General features: G+C 45.2%; 1 long non-coding RNA gene across 1 annotated transcript in view; it reads right to left on the bottom strand.

Annotated features, from left to right (window-relative positions):
• Positions 1–12,309, bottom strand: part of LOC115279299 — a 22,960-nt gene extending 10,651 nt beyond the window's left edge. Inside the window, exons 1-2 of the long non-coding RNA XR_003903348.1 lie at positions 12,125–12,309; positions 9,719–9,792 (exon numbers count right to left, since the gene is read on the bottom strand). This is a non-coding gene — a long non-coding RNA (uncharacterized LOC115279299). The remainder of the gene's footprint in view (positions 1–9,718; positions 9,793–12,124) is intronic.
• Between the last annotated feature and the right edge of the window lie 1,686 nt (positions 12,310–13,995).

Here is a 13,995-nt window from a genome sequence, read left to right as displayed (position 1 = left end):
ATAAATTAATTGACTATGTAGGTGTGGGTTTATTTCTGGGCTTGCTATTCTATTCCATTGACTAATGTGTATGTTTCTATACCAATACCATACAGTTTTGATTATGATAGCTTTGCAATATAGTTTGAAATCAGGGAGCCTGATGCCTCCAGCTTTGTTATTCTTTCTTAGGACTGTTTTGACTATTTAAGGTCTTTTGTAGTTCCATACAAATTTTAGGATTTAAAAAAAATTTCTGTGAAAAGTACTATTGGAATATTGATAAGGATTGCATTGAATCTGTAGATTGCTTTGGGTAACATGTACTTTTAAACAGGATTAATTCTTCCAGTCCGTGAGCATGGAATATCTTTCCATTTCTTTGTGTCATTTCCAATTTCTTTCATCAATGTTGTATAATTTTCAGTATACAAATCTTTTACCTCCTTGATTAAATTTATTCGTGGGTATTTTTTTGGGTGTAATTGTAAATGGGACTGTTTTCTTAACTTATCTTTCTGATCATTTGTTCTTAGTGTATAGAAATGCAACTGATTTTTGTATATTGATTTTGTACCCTGCAGTGTTACTGAATTCATGTATCAGTTCTAAAAGGCATTTGTGTGTGTGTGTGTGTGTGTGTGTGTGTGTGTGTGTGTGTTCTTTAGGATTTTCTATACATTAAATCATGTCATCTGCAAATAGTGACAGTTTTATTTCTTCCTTTCCAATTTGGATATCTTTTATTTCTTTTGCTTACCAAAATGGTCTGAATAGGATTTCCAAAACTATGTTGAATAGAAGTGGTGAGATTAGTCCTCCTTGTCTTGTTCCTGATCTTAGGGAAAGCTTTTAGCTTTTCACTGTTGAGCATGATGGTTGTTGTGGGCTTGGCATGCATGGCCTTTATATGGTGAGGGATGTTCCCTTTATACCCACTTAGCTGGGAGCTTTTTTAATCATAAATGGATGTTGACTTTTATCAAATGCTTTTTTTGTATCAATTGAGATGCTCATAAATGTTATCCTTCATTTTGTTAATGTGGTGTATCACATTGATTGATTTGTGGATGTCAAGACACTCTTGCATCCTTGACATAAATCCCACGATCAGAGGTATGATTCTTCTAAAGTATTAAATAGAGTTTGCTAATATTTTATTGAAGATTTTTGAATTTGTTTATCAAGGATATTGGGTTGTATTTTTATTTATTTATTTATTTGTTTATTTATTTATTTACTGATTGATTGTTTGTTGTGTGCCTGTCTGGTTTTGGTATCAGGGTAATTCTGGCTTCATAAAATGGGTTTGGAAGCATTTAAAGACTCTTTATTAATATGAAAATATTTGACAATGAAGGCAAATTAGAGGAAAATTTGAATTAAATATTTGAATACAATTATTTTTATCTTTTGGGTATGGGTGTCTATCTCAGAGTTCCTGATGACAAGGGAACTATGATTTGTAGGCAAATCGGAGACGTGTGGAGAGAATAGTGAACATTGGCCAAGCCTGACCCCGTGGCGTGTGAGCTCCCTGGAGGCGGGGGTGGCATCCTCTACCTGAGGGTCCTCCACACTGCCTGGTCCATCGGAGGCTTTCAGTGAAGAATTACATCCAAGCCTTCTACTTGTGATCGAGGGGCAGCAGGCAGGGGTAATTTGTTTTACAGATGAGGAGCTCACACCTAGAAAAGGGTAAACTGCCCAAAGTTTCCAGCAGTGAGCAGCCAGGTCAGGCCAGGCCTCATACCTCCTGACCCCCTGAGCAGCACCCTTCCAGTCCCCACAGGGCTGCTCAGTCACCACCACTGGTGGGAAGTGGACCAGCTCCTCTCTGCTCATCCAGGCTCCACCTTGTCTCCGGAACACCTTTAGGTGTCATAGGCAGAACAACGGATCCCCTGGATGTCTACCTCCCAGGCCCCCAGAATTCATGAATATGTCAGATCACGTGGCAAAGGGCAATTGAGGCACATGGAATTAAGGTTGCTAATCTATTTACCCTGAGATAGGATTATTATCTTGGATTATCCAGTAGGTCCAGTGCCGTCCAAGTCCTTAATTGGAAAAGGGAGGCAGGAGAGAACTAGAAATGTTAGCATGAGAAAGATGATGCCAGTTGCTGCTGGTTCTGAAGACAGAAAGGACCATGAGCCAAGGAATGCTCCAGAAGCTTAAGAAGGCAAGGAAATGGATTCTCCCCCAGAGCCTCTAGAAAGAATGCTGCCCTGCCAATACTTTGATTTTGAGTTCACTGAGACTCAGTTTGGACTTTCGATGGCTAGAACTGTAAGCTAATAAACTTGTGTTGATTTGAGCAACCACACTCGTGGTAATAGCAGCAATGGCAAACTAATACAATGGATATTCCTGGGCTCCTGGCTGAGCACCTCTGAAAAGAGAGTACTGTGACCTCCTTCAGTGAGGGGAGAGGCATTGGGCAAAGCCCACCTGCTTACTATTAGTCTTCATGCTTCGTTTACTGATCCAATCAGCAATTTATCCATCGGCTGTGATTAAATCAGGCAAAGTCCCTACTGAAGCATTGGAGGAAAAATACCCTAAAGGAAGGTCTATGTGAACCCTTATGACAAGCCTCTGAAGCGGGTATCATTATACCCATTTTATGGGTGAAGAAACTGAGGCTCAAGAGGGAATCAGTACACGGTCCAAAGTCCTACAGTGACTGGCAGGATCAGGGCTTGAATCCAGGTTTGCCTGGCCTCAACTACTTTCTTGCTGAATATGTTATGGAGAAATTCAGATTTCCTCTGTGGAGACCTGTTCTCTGTTGCCCACTATAGTTCTCATGCTAAGTTATTGCGCATGCTGTGTTGCCAGACTTTATCTGTCATTCCTTCCACAGAAGCCTTGTCCTTTTAATTAGATCAGAGCTCTAAGAGGTAGCATTGGCTCCTGTGTTCCCTCAGTCCCCGGAGCCTGCTTTAGGGGCTCACCAAATCCCTCCCAGAGGAAAGAATGAAACCTGCCAGGAGAGAAGGAGAAACTCCTTCCTCTATTTTCAATCTGTGGGGAATTCCCACCCCCTTTCCCTGAAATCCTAAACCTACTTTTGCAATAGTAGGCAATCCACCCAATACTGGATATTATAGCAAAGTTGTGCACATTAGCCTAGAAATTCTTTTAGTAAAAGTTTTTAAAATTCAACATTGAAGGTAGGAAATACTTGGTAGTCTTTGATGTGCATGAGGGAAGTTGGCTAGAGTCTTGGTAGGTGGTGTGACATTACACACACACACACACACACACACACACACACACACTCACCACTCTTTGCCAAATATGAAAGATTCTGCTTTCTCAATCCTCGAATAATGGTCAGTTTTAATGTCTGGGAGCCTCTCTGTTGCTGTTCTGGGTGGATGGAGAGGTCCTTTGCTTTACTTTTAGCTCAGTAAAATCCTTTAGGATTCCTGCATGCCTTCATTGCATACTGCTACAAAACAGGCCAGGGAGTTTGGGCAGCAATGTGGGGCACTAGAAAATATACTAGCTCTGAAGTGAGAGCACTAGGACTTCTCCAAGGTCAGGCCCCTGAATTCAGGGCCCTGAATATTCTTTCCCCTGTTTCAATGAAAGTTACACATGTGAGTACTCAAAATCTACTTAATGACAAATTGACGTGTGTCTCTGCAACCAACTGCATGCGAAGCTCAGAGAGGCGAGGGCGTCAGAAGGGTGAGCTGGGATATTTTAATATTCAGTATTTCCAGACTCAGCAGGCAGCAGGCTAAATCTGTCCGCTGATGGGCAGACATGAATTATGAAACCACTCACGTAGGTTGAGAGGTTGCCCGGAGCTGGGGAAGTAGCCCCACCAGCGTCTCTGCAGGCTGGCTGGGGGTGGGGTCGCTCCCCAGTCAGCAGAGATGGTCTGTGGACAGGTGCATGATCAGAGTGCGGGTGTGGCCCCAAGGCAGTGGGACCCGCAGGGGCCCAGAGACAAGGTGGGTGGCGGATCAGAAAATCGGAAAGGAGCCACTGGCTGACCCCAGCTTTCTGTGTGGCTGGGGAGGGAGGCTGCCCCTAGTGGCAAAGGTCCGCACGGGGCCGAAGTTCAAAGAGTCCCAGAGACTAAAGGTGATCTCCTTCCTGCCCCGGGGTTCTGATGCCTCCTCCTGCGACAACGGGGGGCAATGCCGGCAGGGGCGGCGGGGGTGGGGGTGGGGGTGGGTGCCTCAATGTGAGACTGGAGGATGGGAGGCCACCTCTAATCATCAAGGCGAGAAGCTAGGGGTAAAGTAGGGGATGGTGGTGGTGGATTGTGTCCACCGGCCAGGGAACAGAATGAATGAACCAATCCTCTGCCATAATAGGTAACAAGCCGATAATAACCATTTATTGCTGATCTGTGTCCAAGACGGTGCTGAGCACATGACACGTATTTTCTCAATTCCTCACATTAGATATTCATTAGATATCTTTATTTCCCCATTTATAGACAAGAGGCAAAGAATCCAGTATCAGCACCGTTGTAGTTAAAAGTTGGGTAATGTAACAAAGGCACCTTACAAGCATTACCTCACATAATCATCACACTTATTTTAGGAGGAGCTTATTTTACTATTCCTTATTTCAATTGTATCATTGAAGAAGTCGAGACTTAAAGAGGGTGTGTATCAGTAAGCGTTTACAACGTAGCAAACCACCCCCAAGTTTAATGCTTTGAGACAGCAAACCCTCATTTAGTTTTCAGTGTGGTGAGTTGACAATTTGGGCTGGGTTGCCCTGGATAGCTCTTCTGTTCTCAGCGGTATTGGGAGCTATTTGAACTTACCGGTAGAGTGAAAATTCCTGGAGAGGGTATGGCAACTTTGCATGAAAATCTACCCTCTTGAAACTTTTCATTTCTGCCTGGGCACCAAACCTCAGAGTGCTTTGTTGATTAGTGTCAGGAGCGGCATTTCCCCCTGCCCTGTCCCTAAGGCGTGAGTGCACCTGGTCAGGGAAAAGATGAGTAAACTAGATACACCCTAATGCAACATATAATTTTCATATATAAGCAATTAACTGATAACTGACTACCTTCTGGGCCTGAACGCCTTTATGAAAGTCACTACTGCAATAAAATATATCAATCATCTTTGGGACTATGAGAGCAGGCATTAGGTCTCCTGAGAACCTGTTTTTCTGGGAACTTTCTCTTAGAGTTATAAACGGCCTAATGTCCCTTACTCATAAAAAACTGACCTTTACTAAACAATGCTGTTTGCCCCTTGGTTAAAGGTCGTTTCTTTAAAGCTAGACCTGAGGTTTTGTAAAAATACCTATGACACCATAAGTGCCTGTAGCTAAGTTTTTTATGACAATTAGAATTGTAACTTCTGCAGAACCCATGTTCTAGAAAATTGTAAAATATATCTATGAGAAATCACTTACTGCTCTTTCTGGTTCTTGTATCTTTTGCCATAAATAAAGCTTGAGAGCCAGACAGGGCAGAGATGCCTGCCAGAATGGTAGAGATGCCTGCCAGGTGGGCAGGGGTGCCCGTCTGGGGATCAGAACAAAACACAAGGCTCTTTCACTCTCTTTGGCCTACACCGTCCTCCTTCAGGGGAACCCTGGACCTGCAGGAGCTGGACTCCGGCACAGCGGGTCCAGGGAGAGCATCATGCATCTAGGGTCAGATGCTGGTCAGCGAGGTGCCTCCACTTAAGGGGATCGGTTGCGTGCAGGCTGGGGTAATGGTGGAGAGCGCTGCATGTGTGTCTCATCATCTAGTCGGCCAGCCTGGGCTTGTGGCCGGGCAGGGCTCTGAGAGGGAGTGTGGAGACATGCAAGGTCTCTTGAGGCCCAGTCTCAAAACTGGTATAAGGTCACGTCTACTGCCTTCTATTAGCCAAAGCGAGCCTAGGATCAAGGGACAGGGAATACAGACTCCTGAAGGGAAGAGCTATGAAATCACAGAGCACACAGTGAGTGTAGATACAGGGAAGGGTGGAGAACCAGGCCCACTTTGAATGGGGAGCAGGTCTGGGAACAGGTCTTGGTGGAGTGATTCCCAGGTGGGAAGAACAGTATGTGCAAAAGCTCCCTAAGACTTCTAGGTGGGAAGGAGAGTGTGTTTCTGAAAGATAGGCTGCTGTGATGGAACCCAGGAGGAGAAATTTGGAGGGGTTAGGGATGGGGTGCTTTTCTGAGCACTCATCTGGGTTAACTCAGTCCTCATGACAGCCCCATGCGGTAAGTGCTATGGTGTCTTCCCCTCTTTCTAGAGGGGGAAACTGAGGCATGGAGAGGTCCAACAATAGTCTAAGTCCCACAGCGGCAGTGCCAGGTCTCCAGCTCTAAAGCCCACACCATGAACCACTTGCCACATCATGGGCACCACACCAGGGAGGAGGAGGGGCATGGGAAAGCAGAGTTCTGCATACTGTATGAGGGCGGATTTGGAAACTACTCCTAGAGACACTAAGGTAGAGATTCCCTGACTTTCTTGTTTTAAAAGTCTATTTATTTATTTTGAGAGAAGGGGGGGAGGGGCAAAGAGAGGGAGACAGAATCCCAAGCAGGCTCCATGCTGTCAGCACAGGGCCCAACGTGGGGCTTGAACCCACCAACCGTGAGAGCATGACCTGAGTCAAGATCAAGAGTCAGACACTTAACTGACTGAGTTAACTGGCCCAGTCACCCTGCCTTGTTACCTCCTATTTGCCCAAGTCTAAGACCGCTTTATTTCTGTTTGGATGTGGGAAGGAGCTAGTCTCTCTGACTCTGTGACCCTACAAATAAGTGCATAATAATGTCAAGTGTATTCACGAAGACACTTTTTCTTTAAGCAATGGACACTGATTCTGTGTAGCTCAAGTTTAAAGTGAAATATTTCCAGGAAAAGTGCTGGGAGAGCTCATGGAATCAGCCCGTCCTGGGAAGGGCAAGAACTAGACAAGCCCCTGGGACGGAGCGGCAGCATTTGGTGGGCTCACTTTCTCATTTGCTGACAGCCAGGTGGGTTGGGTGTAAAAACTTCCCATCACTAGGACTTCTTGTTTATGTCTTGACTTCCCACGAGAGAGAATCTGGCCCAGCTTGGGTGGCATTGTTTTCAGACTGGACAACCTGTATCTGTCCAGGGGAACAAGGACATGAGCACGGCCAAGGCCACTGGGAGAATCGCTACGAAGCCATCTTGCTTGGTGTCTACTGCTTCACAGCGGATGTTAGTTCTAAGCACTGCTACCTACATCCACCTGGACAGTTCCAAGGACATGGCTTATCCCAAGGAAAGGAATAGCCTTCCCTCTCCCAGGGATCCTGAAATTCCAGAGATTCTGACCAAACTCACACCCTGCAGCTTTGTCGCAGTTACATATTCTCAGCAAGAACATTTGAATATGCTTTTATTAATTGTGTTTTTTCGAGTCCAGCAGTTTTCATTAAATTACAGCAATCTAACGCAGATGATATCCTTAAGCTCAGACAATTTTGCCATGCAAAGAGTATATTTATATGAGAGTGCTTTTCAGCCCTGACTTCCTAAGTGATCGGCTTATAAAATATTTATTAGTGGTTCAAAAGCATTGCTTTTGCAAATTCAGTATCTTCTCTAGGATGGATTTTAGGGAGGATGGCTCTTTTGGGTTTGACTTCACGGTGTGGTGTGCAAAGGTGCTTCCTTGTGTTTACTGAGGGGTGAAGTCAGGCTCTGGAGGTGTTCAGGTCCTTGTCTGATCTCCCCCAACACTGCAAAGGCCACTTGCACAGATTAAATGAAATCCATGGTCTTCAAAAATAAGTTTGGTTACTTAAATTTCTAGATAGGAATTCTTTTTTTTCTTTTTTTAAAGTTTACTTATTTATTTTATTTTGGGAGAGTGAGAGAGAGTGAGGGAGGGGCAGAGAGAGGGAGACATAGAATCCCAGGAATCTGACATGGGGCTGGAACCTATGAACCATGAGATCATACCTGAGCTGAGATCAACAGTCTGACCCTTAACCAACTGAGCCATCCAGGGGCCCCGATGGGAGTTTCTTATACATGGGCACAACTGCCCTCCATATAAATATTTTTTAACAGCTCATTCTGATTCTTGCCATAAATATGATTTTCATGGGCATGTAGTCTATTAGGAGAATATTTGGAGTGGGAATTTAAGACTCAAGATACTCATCAGGCCTGCATTTGCCATCAATCAATTTATGATGTGACCTTGAGCAAACATACCAGCATCTCTGTATTTTATTTGTTTCAATACATCAAACTGAAATTGGTAAAAATCAGTTAGAAATGTGTTTAGCTACAAATAATGGAAAACCTGATAGGAGTTTATTTTTCTAACATGGCAAACCAAGAGGCAAGGGAGTCAAGAACTGAGATGTTATTTAGGACCCAGGCTCCTCTGTTTCTGCGATCAGCCCGTGATTTTTTTTTCTTTTTAAAGTTTATTTATTTATTTTGAGAGAGAGAGTGAGACTGTGAGCTGGGCGGGGAAGAGAGAGAGAGAGAGAGAGAGAGAGAGAGAGAGAGAGAGAGGGAGAGAGAGAATCCCAAGCAGGTCAGCACAGAGCCTGATATAGGGCTCAGTTCTCAGAGACCATGAGATCTTGACCTGAGTTGAAAGCAAGAGTTGGAGGCTTAACCGACTGAGCCATCCAGGTGCCACCAGGCTGTGGTTTCTGTCCTGATGGTGGAAAGTTGGCTTGTGTACCTTCAGAAGAAAGAAGAGGGAATGGTAGAGGGAAATGCTAGCTGAGTTTCTTCCCCCTGTTTTTTGGGATATAACTAATGTCCTTGAAGTCCCCTACCCACAAATAGTCATCTCCTTACATCTCATTTGCCAGAACTGAAATATGGCCGCCCCTACTCACAAAGGAACCTGGGATGGTGATTCTCTTATTTGGGCATATTGAAGCCCTGCATCAAATCAGGGGTCTGCTGGGAAAGAAAAATTATGAGTATTGGGTACGAATTTAACTGTGCTCTTTTTTCCCAAAGGAGCTGAAGAAAACGGTCACTCATTGGTTCACTTGATCTTTTAGCGGTGGTAAGTGTTGTGTTAAGCCCTTTTAGCAGCCAACTCAAGTTAATTACTGTAGGTATGGCAGGCAGGAACTCTAGGGCAGAGATGAAAAAACTGAGGCTGGGAGTCTTTAAATAAATTGCTCAAGGGAGCAGAGAACAATGAATTAAAAAGTATCTCATTTGGGTGGCTCAGATGGTTGAGCAACTGACTCTTGGTTTCAGCTCAGATTGTGATCTCACGGTTCATGGGATAGAGGCCCGTGTCGAGCTCTGTGCTGACACCATGGAACCTTGCTTGGGATTTCTCTCTCCCTCTTTCTGCTCCTCCCCTGATTGCTTGCACACACGCGTGTGTGCATGTGCATGGGCTCTCTCTCTCAAAATAAATAAACTTAAAAAAATAATTTCCTCTTTAAAAAAAAGTATCTCCTTTCTCTCTCTTGGCTTCAGAAGTGGAGGGGATCTCAAGTTACCCTAAATTATTGCTCTGTTGGGCTTCCAAGGGAGGAGCTAAAGCATTTTCTCCCTTCTTTTCACTCCTCACCCTGAAGAAGGTTGGGCTTGGGGACAAGGGAGGATTCCCAGAGGCTCCTGTGTGGATATTTGGGGATGCGGAGACTCTCGTCAGACCTGAGCCCCCCTGCTAATGACATCCTCTTTCCTTCCCAGATTTCCTGGAGCAGAGCCATGGCTGTGTCCTCCCTATAGCAGGGAGCAGGATCACTTCCTCACTGCCAACTTCATGCTCCTTACCTGCAGGGACTCAAAAGCAATAGAAGTCCAGTGCCTCCAGCTCTTGATAGCAAGTAACACTGATTAGCCAGCTCCTGCAAAAGGGTGACATTGTGAATAGTCAAGCACACAGTCTTGGGAGCCTTTGAATCACACCTGGCCACTTCCTGGCTATGTAATTTGCAAGTGGATAGCTGTACACCTCTGTTTCCCCATCTGTAAAATGGGTGATAATAATGGTAACCACATCACATAGTTGTGAGACTCTACGTACACAAAGCCCTAAGAACAGTGCCTACCATGGCCAACACCTGTGTGTACGTAAGTTCGCACCTTCTGAATGTCCTTTCAGGCATCTTTATGATTAACTTGCTTTTATAGATTTGTTCTTTTGAATCTTGAATGCCAAGTGTCCTGCGGTTGTTCTTAAGTTACTATTTTTTTTTTAATGAATCCTGTCATTATCAATTAATGCCTCAGTTCCTGCTGTTAATGCAGAGCAAAAAAATAATAGCTAATATTTCAGCTCTTACTCTTTTGCCTTTCTAAAATGCAGATTAGCAGTACAGTGTGAGGTATGCCTCCTGGAGTTGTGTCGTATGGTGGCCCCCTCCAATTAGTCGACTTGGGAGGGATGGGTTGGTAAATAGTGAAGATCACTTTGTTTTCTTCACAGTTGGGGCTGAGCCTGTATGGTTTTCATCCACTATTTTTCCTGGCACCAGCTCTACTCTCTGCACACACATTTCAGTCATGAGTGTATGTGCTCACATGTTGGTGAAACATATTCTTCAACATGGACCATGGTTGGCTCAAGGGATGCCACTTTCAGTGCCTCAGTCGCTGCCAGTAAAACACCATCTGGAGAAGAGAGGTCAAAGCACCAGGTTCCAGACCCTTGTGGGCTTTCAGCCCCCTCTTCTATGACATGATGCCCTTTTGCCCTACAGTTTTCCAGGATTTTCTGGATGATGCTCTTGGACTTTGGAAGCACAGCGTGCTTGGGAGATCTTGGTTTTGAAGTTTTCCTTTTGAGGATTGCCTTAATTTATTGGGCATCTTGTTGCTGAAACATATGATCAAGAAAGAGCAGACTGAGGCTCCTTTTCCTCCCCCAGATGTGGTGCTTAAATAAAATTCCATTTCATGGAGCAGACATAGGGGAGTAGAGACAGATAGGGTTTCCCTTGCTTTGAGCAGCCCCCAGAGGAGGCTGTAAACAGCAGGACGTCCCTTCGACCAGATGGGCCTCCAAGCCTGGAGAGCCAGGCAGTCACAGAGAATAGAGAAATCAAGGGCAGAAATGAGGAAAGGCTGGCTGTTGCATTGTGGGCTTTTCCTCGCAGCTGAAGGTAGTCAGCCTGGAGACCGGGGACAAGCGGGAGAAGATTCACATGGGCTGGTGGGCTGAGCGCTCGACACCACAGTTCAGGTCCTAGGAGACCTGTCAGGGGACACTGGGCCCGGGCAGGGCTAGCTGGTACTTGACCTACCCTTTGGCGGCTTTGCCTCACTTTTCCTGAAGCAGGTATCTTGGGCTTCTCCCTGCTCCCAGAGCCCTCCCCACATGCCCCGCCTGGGCCGGTCTTGACTTATCCAGTAATACTCTGGTTCTCAGATGTTTTTCTGCTCCCTTCCTTTCATCATTAATCTTGTTAACATTTTACTTGGGGGATAGCACGGTGCGGTAGAAGGAGTCATGGCCTTTGGACCCAGTCTTTTCGCTTATAAAAATGGGGACCTGGGTGAGTTATTTGATTGCCCTCGGCCTCAGTCTTCTCACCTTTGAGATGGGTATAGTAATACATAATGTATATAGTCATTCCTTCTTATCCTTGGTTTGTTTTCTGCTGTTTCAGTTACCTGCAGTCAATAGCAGTTTGGAAATGAGTGATCCTCCTTCTGACGGAGAATCAGAAAGTCAAAAACAGCCGAACACTACATCGAAATGCCCACGTTATTCATCTCCCTTACGTCATCTCCTCCCACTGGCATTTCATCATCTCACATCATCACAAGAAAGGTGAGAACAGGACAATAAGGTGTTTTGAGAGAGAGAAAGAGAGAGAGAGAGAGCACATTTATATAACTTTTATTACAGTATATTGCTATAGTTGTTCTATTATATTATTGTTCTTAATCTCCTGCTGTGCCTAATTTATAAATTAAACTCTATCATGGCTATGTAGGTATAGAAAAAACATCATACATGTAGAGTTTGGTACTAACTGTAGTTTCACGCATCTGCTGGGCATCTTGGAACATATCCCTCGTGGAAAGGGAGACTACTGTAGCATTACCGAGAGAATTTTGATAAGATACAAAGGTTAGCTCAAAAAGAAAACCACCCCCCAAAATATTATTTCTTCCTTCTTGTCCCACGTAGACTTCCTGTGTATTACAATCCGGCGACTTGAGAAAACTTACGGCTGCCTGGGATCCACCCCAGCTCCTAGTGGGAATCCGCATGTTTTGGAAGCTTCTCAAGTGACTGACTGGTCAGCCTGGGGTAAGACCCGCTGCCCTCAGGCATGGCTGATTAAGAGTTTGCTCTCTGTACCGAGTGCTGCTCTGGTTCCCATCCCACTGGACCCGGCTCCAAAAGTCAGTTTGTCTTCTGTGTTCTCATCTGACGAATGGCAGATGATTAATCAAGGTTTGTGTGCTGGATCCTTTCCTGAGTCCAGGGTATTTGTTTTCATTGGCATCTTGACAGGAGTAGGGCCATATTCTCCTCTGGCACTGTGGGGGGGGAGAGGGTGGGTAAAGAAGTACTGGAATGTTGTGGCAGAGGTGATTGGCTGAAATCGAGACATTCTCTGGGACCTTGGCTGAGGATCGGTGGGGCCAGGTAGGCTGGTGAGCAGGTTGGGCAGATTTCCTGTCTATATTCAGCAATGTTGGGGCAGGGAACCAGGCCGGTAGGCCAGGATGAAGGTGGCGAATTTAGAAGTCAGGGGATCGCATCCTGATCAGGATGTGCCTGACTGTGTTGTGTGGCCTGGGAAGGGAGGCAGGTGTTCATGACTGAAAATGGCTTTCTGAGTTCGTCTTTCTTCCCCAGTGACATCTTGCAGGAGGGTGTCAAACTGTATACTCTTGACCGACCCAGAGGTCATCTAAAGACAATTCCCATACAGTCCAAAGCTTCCTGCATCGCTCTGCTTGGGGGTGTTCTCTGGCTATGGGAGCTTGGCCCTCATGTGGTAGGGCGCTGGATGTGTTGGGAAATTAATGGCTTGGCTGCCATCATGGAGGAATGTCAGTTGGTGGATGAACACCCCAGCTTTTCTGCTGTGGTGGGACAGTCCCCAGGCGTGTTCTGCACTGGGCCACAGTGACAACCCCCTCATTGTGAACCCTTTGCTGGCTTTCCTTCCTTCCCTGTCTCACTTCCCTTTTGGAATCTTCATGGATGGAGAGGGGAAGGAAATCATGGGAAGTACAATGCTTTCCAATCTGCAGGTTGTGACCCATGAGGGGGTTGCAATGTCCATTTTTATTTACTTATTTTGAGAAAGAGAGAGAGACAGAGAGAGAGAGAGAGAGAGAGAGAGAGAGAGAGAGGGAGAAAGTGTTAGTGGGAGAGGGGCAGAAAGAGAGAGAGAGAAGGAGAGAGAGAACCCTAAGTAGATTCCATGCTGCCAGCACAGAGCCTGATATGGGGCCCAATCCCATGAACTGTGAGCGCATGACCTGACCTGAAATCAGGAGTCGGACTCTCAGCCAACTGAGCCACCATGGCTCCCTGCGGCATCCATTTTTAAAAAATGAAAGGAAACAAATGTGACATAGTAAAGTATGCTACGCATTGCCAGGGTGCATACTGTTACATGAAAATCTCCATTCAGTTGTGTGTGAATTTACTCACGTGCTGGTGAAATATATTTCTCAACATGGATCATGTTCAAAAATTTTGAAGGCACTGCCACGGTGAGCCTCTGTGGTTTTTGTCTTCTCAGGATCTATTCTTCCCTTTTTCTGTAGGAATTGCACCTCCGTATTCATCTCAACAAGGAAAGGGGACTATGCCCCCAACTGGATATAGTTGTGGTAGGACCATCAGGCAAAGTGTTGCATCATTTCTTGGTCAAAAGATGTTCTCATGACCTATGACGGGTCCGTTAGATGATTGTTCCAGGGAACTTCAATCTAGAAAGGACACACAAAAAGGCTGAAAATAGTTCAAGAGGCTTCATTCAAAGAAGATGTCTGAACATTAACATATATATGCTTCCTGCTACCTAGATCTTTGAGCTCCCTTAATTTATTTTCCCTTCCAAGATTTGATTCTTGAA

This window comes from Suricata suricatta, chromosome 15 (assembly GCF_006229205.1).
Source record: "Suricata suricatta isolate VVHF042 chromosome 15, meerkat_22Aug2017_6uvM2_HiC, whole genome shotgun sequence".
Classification (NCBI taxonomy): domain Eukaryota; kingdom Metazoa; phylum Chordata; class Mammalia; order Carnivora; family Herpestidae; genus Suricata; species Suricata suricatta.
This window is presented reverse-complemented; position numbering and strand designations above follow the sequence as displayed.